This window comes from Pteropus medius, unplaced genomic scaffold (assembly GCF_902729225.1).
Source record: "Pteropus medius unplaced genomic scaffold, Ma_sr-lr_union100, whole genome shotgun sequence".
In the NCBI taxonomy this organism is placed as follows: Eukaryota; Metazoa; Chordata; class Mammalia; order Chiroptera; family Pteropodidae; genus Pteropus; species Pteropus medius.
Window position 1 is genome coordinate 25,350,162 of NW_024350319.1, and position 12,799 is coordinate 25,362,960.

The window sequence follows — 12,799 nt, forward strand, 5'->3', positions numbered from 1 at the left end:
AGGCTGTGTTCAGGGAGCTATAGAAAGGCGCACAGAAAGTGATAGCTCTGACTTGCCTATGAATTTTTCCAGCATGCATAATCAGTTGATTCTATCGTTTGTTCTATGTCTCCCTGTTTCCCTGCTGTATTCTTTTCCCTTCCTAGTCTCTTTATTGCAGATGTCCCATACATCTTCTTGCACATGATTTGACAGTGTTGTTCCTAAGATCACCCTAATCACTGTGTCTGGGTAGTTCTCTCAGTGGAAGCCTCCTTTTCTGTAGGTCTGTAACATCCAGGCAGCAGGAATCCAAGCTCCTTGGAGAGGGAGTGGAATGAAGTCAACACCCCCTCCCACGTCACCGATGTACTGGTAGACGTGCTGCTAAGAGCAATTGTAATCCTTCATCAGCGCTGGACATTAGCTGGAACAGGAGGAAGGAGAGACCGTTTTTTACCACCTCCTGGTTTTCTGTTTTCCCTCATTGTTGATGGGGACAAGCTCTTGAATTTTTGTGTCTCAGCCCTTCTCAGTGAACATCTAGAGGTTCCTCCTCTTGGATGCCATCAGATATTTAGTCTCAGTGGTCTTAAACCTGAGGCAAGTAGACATGCTTTTTGTTATTTCTTTTCAAAGCACTATGGCTTTTTCTGCTTTGAGTTACAAGACTGCCTTGGGCTAATGATATCCCTATCTAGATTTGCTCATCTTTGGAATTCAGCTGCTCTTGGTTGATGGTACCTCCTTTTCTGGTTCATTTAGTTACCTAGACTATTTCAGGTACAATTATCTGAGAATGAATTGCTAGAGGATATCTGTAAGTGTTTGGTATGTGGTAGGAGGCATACAGGTTGCTATAGGGAGCAGACATTAGCTGCAATGGAATACTAGATGATTATGGTTTTTCTGAGACACGTGAAGTCTTCCTAGTCACCGACATCTGTCAACTATAATTCAATAGCTGTTATTTATTCAGTGCCTACTATGTGTTATGCATTTTTCACATACTTTCTGTTTAATCTATCGATAAGGTAGTAAGTATATTAGTATCCTATTGCTGCTGTAACAAATTACCAGGAATGTCGTAGCTTAAAACAACATAATAAATTTATTGCAGTTGCAAATTAAAGAGATAAATTTCTTACTGTTATGGAGGTCAAAAGTCCTAAAGTCAAGGTATCAGCAGGGTTGTGTTTCTTCTGGAGGCTCTAAGAGAGAGCCTGTTTTCCTGCCTTTCCCAGCTACTGGAGACTGCCCACATTCCTTGGCTCATGGTCCCCATTTCCATCTTCAAAGCCACTGGTGTATCACCTTCAAATCTCTCTCTCTCTCTCTCTCTCTATCTCTCTCTCTCTCTCCTCTCTTCTCCCTTCTCTCTCCTGCCCCTCCCCCCGCCCCACTTTCTCTCTCTCATCTCTACATTCGTCGTTGTCACATCTCCTCTGACTATTCCGCTTCCTTCTTCCCCTTATAAGGACCCTAAGAACTACATCAAGCCCACCTGGATAATCCAGGATAATCTCCACATCTTAATCATGTCTACAAAGTCCCTTTTAGCATGTAAGGTAACATAGTCACAGGTTCCAGGGATTAGGATGTGGCTGTCTTTAGGGGACCATCACACTGTTTATCATAGGTAATAATAGCACCTACCACCAGACAATTAGCAATAGCTAACACATATTAAGTTTCTACTATATTTCCAGGGAGGTCTTATTTACTCTTCACAACTACTGTTAGGGATAGGTAGTATTATCCTTATTTTACAGCTGAAGACATTGAGCTTAGAGAGGTCAAGTAACTTGTCTAAAATTATGCAGCTAGTTGGCCACAGACAAAGGATTACAATCCAGACTGTCTGATGCCAGTGCTCATACACTTAACCACTACACAATTCTACAATTGTTACCTCTTTAGTATAGACCAGCTTAAATGAAAAGAGGTTATGTTCTCTGGGTCACCTAGGTAGCCGGTAATGTGGTCAGTATTCAAACCGAATCTCTTGGACTCCAAAACCTCAGTCTGAAATGCTGTTCTGCATGTGCTGATGATAGGAGACCCCAATTGTAACTGGAGAGTTTTGCTTTCAGCTGTGGTTTCCATGACCTTTGTTTGTTTTGCCTTTCTTTCTGGATGGTGCTTATTTACTGGTGAGGTCAGGTGGAGAAAGTACTTAGATCATGATGTCACAGAATTGAGAGTGAATGGGTGAAGGCCTTTGGCCTGGAGCAGCTGAGCTCGCCTGGATTGTGGCTGCTACTTTGCTCTGCTCAAAGAGAATTTGTTTTCAGAGCGGCTTGTTGTTAGTCGAGGTGACCACTGCTGCCTTGTTTGGAGCAGAGACCCTGACTCACGTTGAATTTTAAACACAGTCCCTGCAATGGACAGCTAATGTTTTATGGAATCAGCTGCAATTTAGTTACCATAACAACTTGGTAATACTCATTCTGTCTTGGCTTACTGCCTTACAGAGTGATGTACAGCAGTCATTCTGGCCAACTGAAATGGGCTCTCACCTTATTCTTCTCAGGCATATTGATAAATAGATCTGTTTCATGATGCACGTTTCAAAGTCATCACTTAAAAAAAATTTTTTTTTTAATGCCATTGACCTTCCCTTAAGCTGCAGGTTGTATAAAGAGAATCTGCCGGAGTGACACTGTGATTGTGCTGTTTTTCTGTCCCTGAGCTGTTTTATTATGAAATATGTTTGGTGATGGCGGGGAGACAAAGTTGATGAGGAGAGAAATAAGTAAATGATTGAGTCTGTATTCCTGGGGCAGAATAGCATAGTATCATAGTAGTGTATATGTGCCATCCACACAAACCTTTGAAATAACGTTAAATTTAATCTCATTTTTTTATGCGGTAAATTTGACATACTCTGGAAAAGATGTAGGCGATACAATCAAAGACAGGATTCCTTTCTTTCATTCAAGCATTTTATGTGCACTAAACTATTAATGTCTAATATTTCCTTGATGATAAGTAACCTATAATAGAATTTAAATTTTGCGAATGGGGAAATAGATGGGCTGGTGGGAATTTGAGGGAAAGCAGACATCAGTATTTTGTTTTGTATTCTAGTAGGTACAAGAGTGTTCTTTGCTGTTTTAGTAAGGGTTAATGGGTATTCCTTAGGGGGCTGGAGCAAAAGGCAGGGTAATGATCCAATCTCTGGGAGATACAGAATCTATATTCACATTCCAATATTCTGAAAAGCCCAGTAGCACAGAAACCTATTTACTTAACTGTTTCACTCAGCCATGGGGGCTATAGGGCCCCTTTCTAGCAGAGCATCTGTGAACATCCCACAGAACATTGTTTGGGAAATGGTTCTTTAAAGAAATAATGTTGAAGAGGAAACCAAAGTCTGGGTTTCACCTTCTTGTCCTAATTGTCTTTGTAGTGATTCAGCTATGGGGCAGATTCAGTGCTTCCATTCTTTATTGAGAGCTGATGCATTTTTTCTGCTTTCATCCCCAAATGTTAAAATGGCATATCTTGGGGTTTTTGCCATTTAGAATTCCATCTATGCATTGATTTTGAGCAATTTGTACATTTTATTCAGCCTCTTTTCCTCCTTTAAATATGTGAGTGTATTGCTAAGGAAGATTATGAAGTGTCCTTTGGAGAATTCTAAGGATAAGAAGTGACCATTACTTTTATGGAATGGCTAGAGTTCAGCCTTCCAGGAAACAGGACTACATATACTAAAATCCACATTATTTTTTTACCTAATTATTTTGTTTTAAAATATAGAAATGTGGTTCTTAATAGAAAACCTAAGCTCTTTGTGTATATTTCGGAGAGAATCTTACAATAGATTAGTTATTCCTCTCTTCTTCTAATGATGAAAAATACCCAGTGTTACAAAGTGAGAAAATTGGCTGCTGAACCTGGAACTTCTGACTCCTTAAGAATGCATTTCCATGTTTTGTTGTTGGTAATCGTAAAAGATTGAACTAAGCAAAAATATTTAGGAAAAGAAAAGTTATTAACCACCCCGTTGATGGCATCCTTTTAAGAGGCAAGGTGGAAAGATCTGTGTCCTCATTGCTTTTGGCTCTCTAAAGCATTCAGTGTTTAAGGTATGTACCTCTTACTGTGGAATGGAATTTTTAGAATGATTCTCTGTGTACATGTCTATCCCAGATATTCTAGTATTAATTTTTTTTTTTAACTCAGTCCTAACTCTGGGTGTGCAGAAGCAAAGTTCTTGACAACTGTTTACTTCGTAAACATTCTGAGATCCATTCCTGGCCCAGATGGCTTGCTGGATATTTGACCACAATCCCTTGAGTACTAGTGGTCAGTGTATTGCAGAGTCAGTAGCTTTTCTAATTCGGAACAGCCTTTGTGCATTGTGTTGTCTACCCATGTTTAAACATTATCCAAGTAACAATGCTACACCATGATTCCGGGGCAATTGTTAATTTCTCTCTGATGAAACTTCCGCGTGCCCCATTTGTTAGAATTTAGTGTGCCTCTATTTTCCTTTTTTCCCTTTCTTAAATTTTCTTTTTCCTACAACACATTGTCTGAAATTTTGAGGTAATTGATTTTTGCATTTACTTTCTAGTTAGAAAATGGCTGTGATTCTAAGCAAGTGTTTGGACTCAGCCATCTCCATCTATATTGTTAGCCAAAAGAATTGTACACTTGGGAAACCTGATAATGGAGCACTGAAATGTGTACTTTCATTTAAATTTTTCAAGTAATTTCCCCTCTGGTGATACAAAATAAGAGCTAGTGGCAATCAACAGATAATAATCCAAAGTGTTAACCCAAGATGTTTTGAAATATTCGGGTATTATATGCAGCTCAGGGAAAATAAATAAGTACTTGTGTGTATGACTGCTGAAATGCTGACTTTGTTTATTTTCGATAAACATAACCAGTTTCCTATGAGTACATAATTTTTTAGAAGAAATTAGAGCTGGAATAAGGTGAAACATTCTATTTACATACATATATATATATGTATGTATGTGTGTGTGTGTGTATATATATATATATCTCTGCACTAAAATATACTTCCTGGTACACTCACTCAATTTTTATTTTTAGGGAAATCAAATAAAGATAAGGTGTTGAAAATTCTTCTTGGCTTCAGAAATGTTAATACTTTGCATATTTTCTTAGGTGCTGTAAGCATGTTTACTCATTTCCTGGCATGATGTGGTGGAAGTATGTCTTTATTACGATTAAAATGAGAAGGAAAGGGATTTAAAGATTGGGCTTTTTGAAAATTATCTTCCAAGGCAGAGCACACAGAGAAAGAAATAATCTTGTTGCTTCAATGAAGCTATAAAAATAAGACATGCTGTGGGCATAAATAGGATCAGAACCCAATAAGTCAGCTATAATAAAGACAAGAAGAAATTAGTTGACACTGTCATTTTACCTGCTTTATTTTTACTATTTTCTGTTCTGATCAGATGCAGGGCTAAAATCTCTTTATATCATTTATTCTTTGGTTGGTTAGTAGGTATGATTTAGATTCTTCAGTCTGACCAACTTTTTTCACTGATTGAATTGAGCTATATAAGGACCACACCCTGGATTGTGATGAAATTCATTGAGTTTAAAGCGTGCCCTTTAAACTCAATATTCAATACCCCACACTCCCTGGCCAACTTCCATGGAATGGGCATGCACTGTGGGAGCATAAAGAGGCAATGCCATTCTTGATGGATAGTGCTTGCTGGTGGGGGAAGGTTTGTGTCGTAGATGTCTTCAGAGGAAATATTTATTTGAGTTGAGCTTCATAGGATTTTAAGAGTTTGTAGGAGTCATGGAGTGGTGAAGCAGCATGGCATGTGTCAAGTACAGAGAATATGCGGATAGTTCTATATGTCTGGAGCCCAGAGTGCATGGTCTGGAGGGGCAATAGTAACGTGTCCAAAGGCAGACAGGGACCATACCATGCAGGGCCTCACATGCTCACAGGTTTAGAACCTGTGGCTCTGTAGAAATAGCAGTGTTTGCATTTTATAAAGGTAAGTGCTCCACCTGTGTGGGTGATGAATCAGAAGAGGGGTGAGTCTTGAGAGTAGGAACTTGGTAAGGAAATGCATTCAGTAGTTTACATTTAAGAAGATGAGAATTTAAGTTAATGCAGTGGCAGTGGGGACGGAGAGGAGGGAATGGCTAATGAGAAATTTAAGTGCTATTATCCTTAATACTTGGTAACATTAGAAATTTAGAGTGAAAGATTTTAGTGAGAATTAAATGAGATAATACATTTTAAGTGTTTTAACACAGTACACATTACCTGGCACATAGTAAGCACACTTGTAGTTCTGTTGTTAACCACACTGAAAATATGAAACATCTTGGAGATTCATGTTTGTCATAATGATAACTGAGAATTTCATTTCTGTATAGCCCCATCTTCAAATATACACCCCGGCAGGTGACATCCTCTTAGATTTTTATTGGTAGGGAGACTGCCCATCTCATATTCACTTTATGTGATGGCCTGACAGTAATATTGAAGTATTTTATAGTTGTTAACAGTATCTTAATTTTTACGTGCCCTCACCCAATGAACTGACATGTTTTAAATACAACTCAGATGTGAACCACATCTGTTTACCTTTATGCTATCATTAAGGGAGAAAGGCTCAAACTTCAACTCATGTTTAATTATTTGTTTAGGGTTTTATTATACAAGTATTTCTTTTCTCTCTGTCTTTAAGCCATATTTTAATCTTTGTTTTAGATACAGTGTTTCCTCCAATTTAGCAAGTTGGGAGATGTTACTAACTCTCTTGGTAATACCAGCAAACATTTTTTTGATAGGATATACTCAGTGTAAAACTAGTGTATTGGTCTGCCATAACCAAATATCATCGACTGCTTGGCTTAAACAACAGAAATTTATTTCTCATAATTCTTAAGTCTGTAAAGTCCAAGATCAAGGTACCCATGGATTCCATTTCTAGTGAGGGCCCTCTTCCTAGCTTGCAGACAGCTACCTTTTCACTGCATCCTCACACTGGCAGAGAGAGAACTCTTTCTCCTCTATAAAGCCACTAACCCCACGATGAAGGCCCCACTGACTGACCTCATCTAACTAGTTACCTCTCAAAGACTCCCATCTCCAAATACAATCACATTGGAGGGTAGTGCTTCAACATAGAGATTTTGGGAGGACACAGTGCAGTTGTTAGCAACTGTGGGCAAGAAGTGCGAAATTAGGGTATTTGCCGCTTTTATGCCCTGCTTTACAATCTACCATTTACAGACCAATCCTGATGATTGTCTTAAGCTGGTTGTGTTGGTGGTTTTAGATATCTTGAAACATTCATTAACTGATTCATCAGATGGTCACAGAGCTAAGATTCATAAGTAAATAAGGTAATTTTGCCATTAAAAGAGTATGAAGCACGGCTGTAGTTCCTTAATGTGGAGGCAAAACAAACACATGTGCAGATTGTTATGGGAGTAATTGTCTCTTCGGGATGAGAATCAGGGAAGGTACAAAATCAGAGTCTGGCAAGGATACTTTCCAGGATGGCTTTCAAAGCCAGTCTGGTACTTTATGTACTGCTGAAATTGACATTGCATCATACTGTAGTTCTGTCCTGTGATTAAATTAATGGTTGAATTAATGTTCACTACAAGGATGGAAAATTTCCCTTCAGGTATGGTCGTGTATTTAAAGGCAGCTATTAATGTAATTACTTTTAGTGAGTGACATTTTTCTTTAATGCTAAAACACACATTTTCCCACTTTTAACATCTCTGAAATTAGGATATATCTTGCAATCAATGATGCATCTTGGTTAATTGGCAGTCTTTTCTTTTTTCTTCCCTATTTCAGTATGTTATTTCTTTTATATTGTTAGTTTCTTATAACAGTAGTATATTTTGTAATTGGCACAGAAAATTCAGTGGAATATGGTAGTAATCGCTATGGTAATATGTACCTGAGTGAGCTTTCATTAGTGTCTCATTTAATGCTGACAGTGACCCTATTATCATGTTCAATTTACAGAAGGTTTGGTGATATTGTTACTTGCCCAAGGTTGTTTTTTTCTTTATGCGTTTAAATTAGTTTAATTACTCCATGAAGTAAACAAATCCATATTTCTTTTTCTTAGTCAGCCAGACCACAAATCTTTTAGTAATTCTCTAAGACTGTTTAGTTTAGAGGAAGATATTGATGAGTTTTGTTCTGAATTTCATAGGGATTTAAATCACATAGTAGTTGGGGAAAAATTCTGTCTTCTTGTATTCCATATAGGATATAGTAGTTTTGTCCTTCAACCTGTTCGAAGATGAAGAGTTTTTTCAGGACAGCTGAAATGACATGCCTGGATTCCTAGCTTCCTCCAGTGTGAAAGCTGGGACTCCTTAGCTCTTGCTTGCAGGCTTATTCTCATCCCAGTCTCCGGGGAGAATCTCTTTCTTAGAGGGAATTTCAGACACCCAGACAATTATCTTGATTGGTTTAGCATAAAATTCGTCATGATTCTGGCCTTGCTTTTTGCAATGTTTGGGTTCTGTTCCTTGCATTCTCTTGTGAACAAACTTGGAACCTAGTGTCAGTAGCTGTGTCTCTCACTTCACGCTGGAGCCTCTGTTACGGTTCTTTACCCGGGTCTTCCAGGGTCCAGGCCCTGCCTGCCTTGGTCCTCCCTGACTAGGTAGGGCCTGTATCTCCTGTATCTAGACCTGCTCTCTGATGCCGGACACTTGGACCCATATTCTGCCTTTTTTTGGAGAATTCCTTCATAATCCCTGCTGGCATTACCTGGCCCTGCCTTTTGTAGATGGGGTTTCTGTCCTATCTGAGGTCTCCGTTCTCTCTTTGCCGTGGCTCTGATTCAGACATCAGAGAACACGAACACTACCCAAGGCTAGACTAAACTCAGCCTTAGCCTGGCATTCGAGCTTTCCAAAATCGTCCTCTAACTTTTCTTTCAACAATTTTGCATTACCCGCTACTATCAAACTTACTGTCTTATGGTATTTTATTTTATTTTTTTATGATATCACGAAGTCTTTATTTGGGTATTTGTTTAATCTTGGCTAGTATACTCTAAGCCCTTAAATGTGGAACCATGTCTTTTAATTCATATTTCCTTATAGTGACTTGTATATAGTAAGCAGAATGAATAAATGGTAAAGCTAATGTCTGTTAGGTAGCCAGTGCTTACACGATGATTAAAGGTTTGTAATAAACAGAAAATCATTCATAAGTAGTGGCCTCTGATCACATAATCTGTGCCTAATGGGTCCGTGTGTCTGGAATTTGGAACGATGCTGTTTTGCTTTTGGGTATTTGGTTATATATTTTTCTGAGTCATTCTAGTATGTCATCTATTAACATTCTGTAGAATTGTGTTGTTTTTTTCAACTTCTAGGATGATCTTTTACATGATTTATATATGAAATATATATACATACATTTAATGTATAACCTTTCTATATAAGTGAGTTTTTCATAGTTCTAGTACTTTCAAGTTGTTTAAATGTGTCATTAGAATATAAATATGCTCATAATGGCAATGGCTTTCTTTTAGTTTATTTCTCTATGCCTAGTTCCTGGAAAAATGTATGGTATATAGTAGGCGCTTAATAAATATTAAATAAATGAATAATTATAACACTCTTCTTTCATGGGGAGAGGGAAAATATCAGTATTTCAAAAATTTTCATATTGGGTATATTGCTTACAGTTTGATTCAGATTTAATTTCCAAGTTGCATGAGCTTAAAGACTCTTAGGTTTGGAAGAGAAGTTAAAGCTATATATTGTCCAACTTCTCTACCATAGAACAGCTAAAAAGTAAGTAAATATCATATATGTCAGTAGGTAGAATATTAATTCAGAAATTGTGACAGGAAGCACATGAATGTGAAACACCAGTGAGAAAAGACAGATTCTTCAAGCACTTCCCCCTTTAGCCCACCACTTAAAGGACTGTTTATATGGGAACTGCAGAAAATTACATTAAAGTGATTTTTAATGTCAGCTGAAGGGGCATGAAAGTGGCTTATTGTTGATTTGAGAGATTAGAACCAATTTTTCTGTTGTGTTTATTCAGTGTTTCTGTTCCATTGTCACTGCAAGTGGAAAATGGCCTTGGGATAGGAGAAAAGGGAAATAAAATATTTGAGCTGTTTGTTGCCATATTGAAAGTTTAAAGCATTTTCTTGATTCATTTGCTTAGACCTATTTTGATTAAAGCCATAATTTTTTTAAAAAAGGAAACATTAATAACTTAAATTTTGTATTTGACCAGTTGGCATTGGCAAGTAGCTGAATAGCTAATTAATCCTTAGAGTGTCTCAGAATAGAGTATATTATTTTTCTTTTCGTGGTTACATGTCATAGTCTTATCTGGTCCAAAAAAACTTGAATGTTATGGAGTTATTTTTCTTAAGCATGAAATTTCTCTATAACCTTCTCAGATATTCTTTCTAAGTAATCTTTACACATTAACTTAGAAAGCTTTTTTCATCTCTCAGTACTAATTTTTCAAAATAAAAATTTTCCTTTATCTTAAGTTGTCATCTGCTTGCCTAAACCTCTTACCTATTTTACTAGTTTGATATCTGGTGCCATCAAGAGCACAGCTAATTCTCACAAATATACCCTTCTCAAGCTGAGTCGGCTTCCCCAGGTTAAATAGCCACAGACCTTCAACTGCTTCTCAAGTGCCATTGCTACATCCCCTTACCATCCTGATATTTTTATATTAGATGTATCTCTTTTGTTACATGCTATTAAAAAAAATCTGGACAATGCGAACACAGACTAAGTTATATTCTTGGATATAATCATAAAAACTTTCTCTTGAAATAAGTGAAGTCTCGTGCATTGCAAAGTAAAAGTTATCTTAACAAATAAAGGAAACAACACTTTTCTTCAATTTTTAATGTGTTTGAAAATAGTTGCTATTTTTTATATCTATTATTATGATTATGAGTTCTCCCTCAAATATAAACATTTACAAACAGAAGGGACATAAATCTGTAATTGCATAGCTGAAACTTAATGCTAGAAGGATTGTTTAATAATGTATTTAGCATACATAAAGGAGATTAAAAATGAGAAGCTATATCATGTACAGTTGCTCCAACCCAATCCTTGTTCATTAAAATGAAAGATGGTTCATTCTGTTTTGGAGCATTGCCATTATAAAAATAAATGTCAATATGTTTCATACTTGCAGAATTTTAGCACTTGTCTACAAAATGCCAAAGGATGACTACACAGGACTTCTGGGTGTATTCACGGTAGAATGACATCGATTTCAAAAATGTAAGATTCTGCTCTGTCTTAAGGGAGTTTCCTGGTTGCAGTATTTATTTAATTACACAAAATGCCTTCTTGATTGGTGAATTCTTAGAAGAAAGATGGGAACAGTCTAGATGTGGAAGTACTTGGAGGTCTTCCCTCTACCACTTGCTCTCATCTCCTTCCTATTCTTTTTTCATTTTCCCTGTGGCTTTTCTAACTCGTTTTCTCTTTAATCATTTTTCCTCTTGCCTTACACTGAGCGGTGTGGGCATTACTTTGTCCCAGTGGTGGCATAGGGATTTAATAAGATTGCTGACCTCTGGGCCAGAAAGACTCTTGTCCAGCTGACAGTTGTTAACTCCTAGTGGGCTATGTAGGAAAGAAAAGTGAAGTGATAGAATTTGCAAGAGCTGCTGAAACAGAAGGTGTTGAAAACTGGGGATCTCTGTCGACACTTTTTTTCTTTTTCTTTTCCAGGTCTGGGTCTGGATGGGTGGTGATCTAATTGGTTCAGAATTAAATGACAGGAAGGGCTTGGTAGATTTGCATTCCATTTTGCTTTTAATCACTATGTCTTCACTATACTCCCTGCTTTAGTGAGGTAGAGGGGAAAGAGAACAGGATAAAGAGGTGCTGTAAAAGCCAGCTAGCTATGTCTTCCTTGTTCTGTCCTTAGAGAAAGGTTTCTGGTGGCGGGTGTGGAGGTGGAGCTGCTGTATTCGTGATAAGGATTGGAACCTGGAAAGGGAGTTTGGATAACCAGGTTCTGGGAATATTGGGGCTGATGCCATTGTCTCAAGGACATTAACAGAGTGGAGACCGACAAGAGTAGTTCACTGTTTGCACAATTAAGGTCAAACCAAACCACCTGAGCAAATTATATATTTGCTTAATTTATTCCTGTTTACAGAACTGCTATGAGGCATATAAAAATTCCTCTCTAACTTTCGGAAAACTTAATACCAAATAAATGGATACAGTTTTTTTAAAGTAATGAGATAATCTCTTCTAGATGCTGATATCTTGTGACTTTTTAATACCTTATTATATGAATTCTTCCTCTTGTGTGTCTGATTCGCAATAGAAAGATATTAATCCTGAACTGGTCTCATACGAGGTACCTGTGAATTCCTAGTTATGGGAACAGACGGATCAGATTCAATTCAATAGCTTGTTCTGTTCATAGATTTGTAATCATTGGCTATAAAGAGCTGGGTGGGGCACACTGGCTGGGTGGAGAGTTTTCTGTAATCTCTTGGGTTTTCTTTCCCCAGTACTAAATCAAATAGTTAATCTAAAGCAATCAATTTCTGCCCATCTTCCTTAGTCTATATATATGTGTGTATCTCTATCTCTATCTCTATATCTATAACTGTATCTATATATCTATATCCATATCTATACATATACATATATAGATATATACACATGCACATACACTTGATTGGGAAATACGATTTGAAATTTGAAAATAGTTCTTGAGGCTATTCTGCAAATATATGTCAATTCCAATTATTTGAAAATGAGAGAGTCTTTTGAGTTATTACTCTCTACTCCG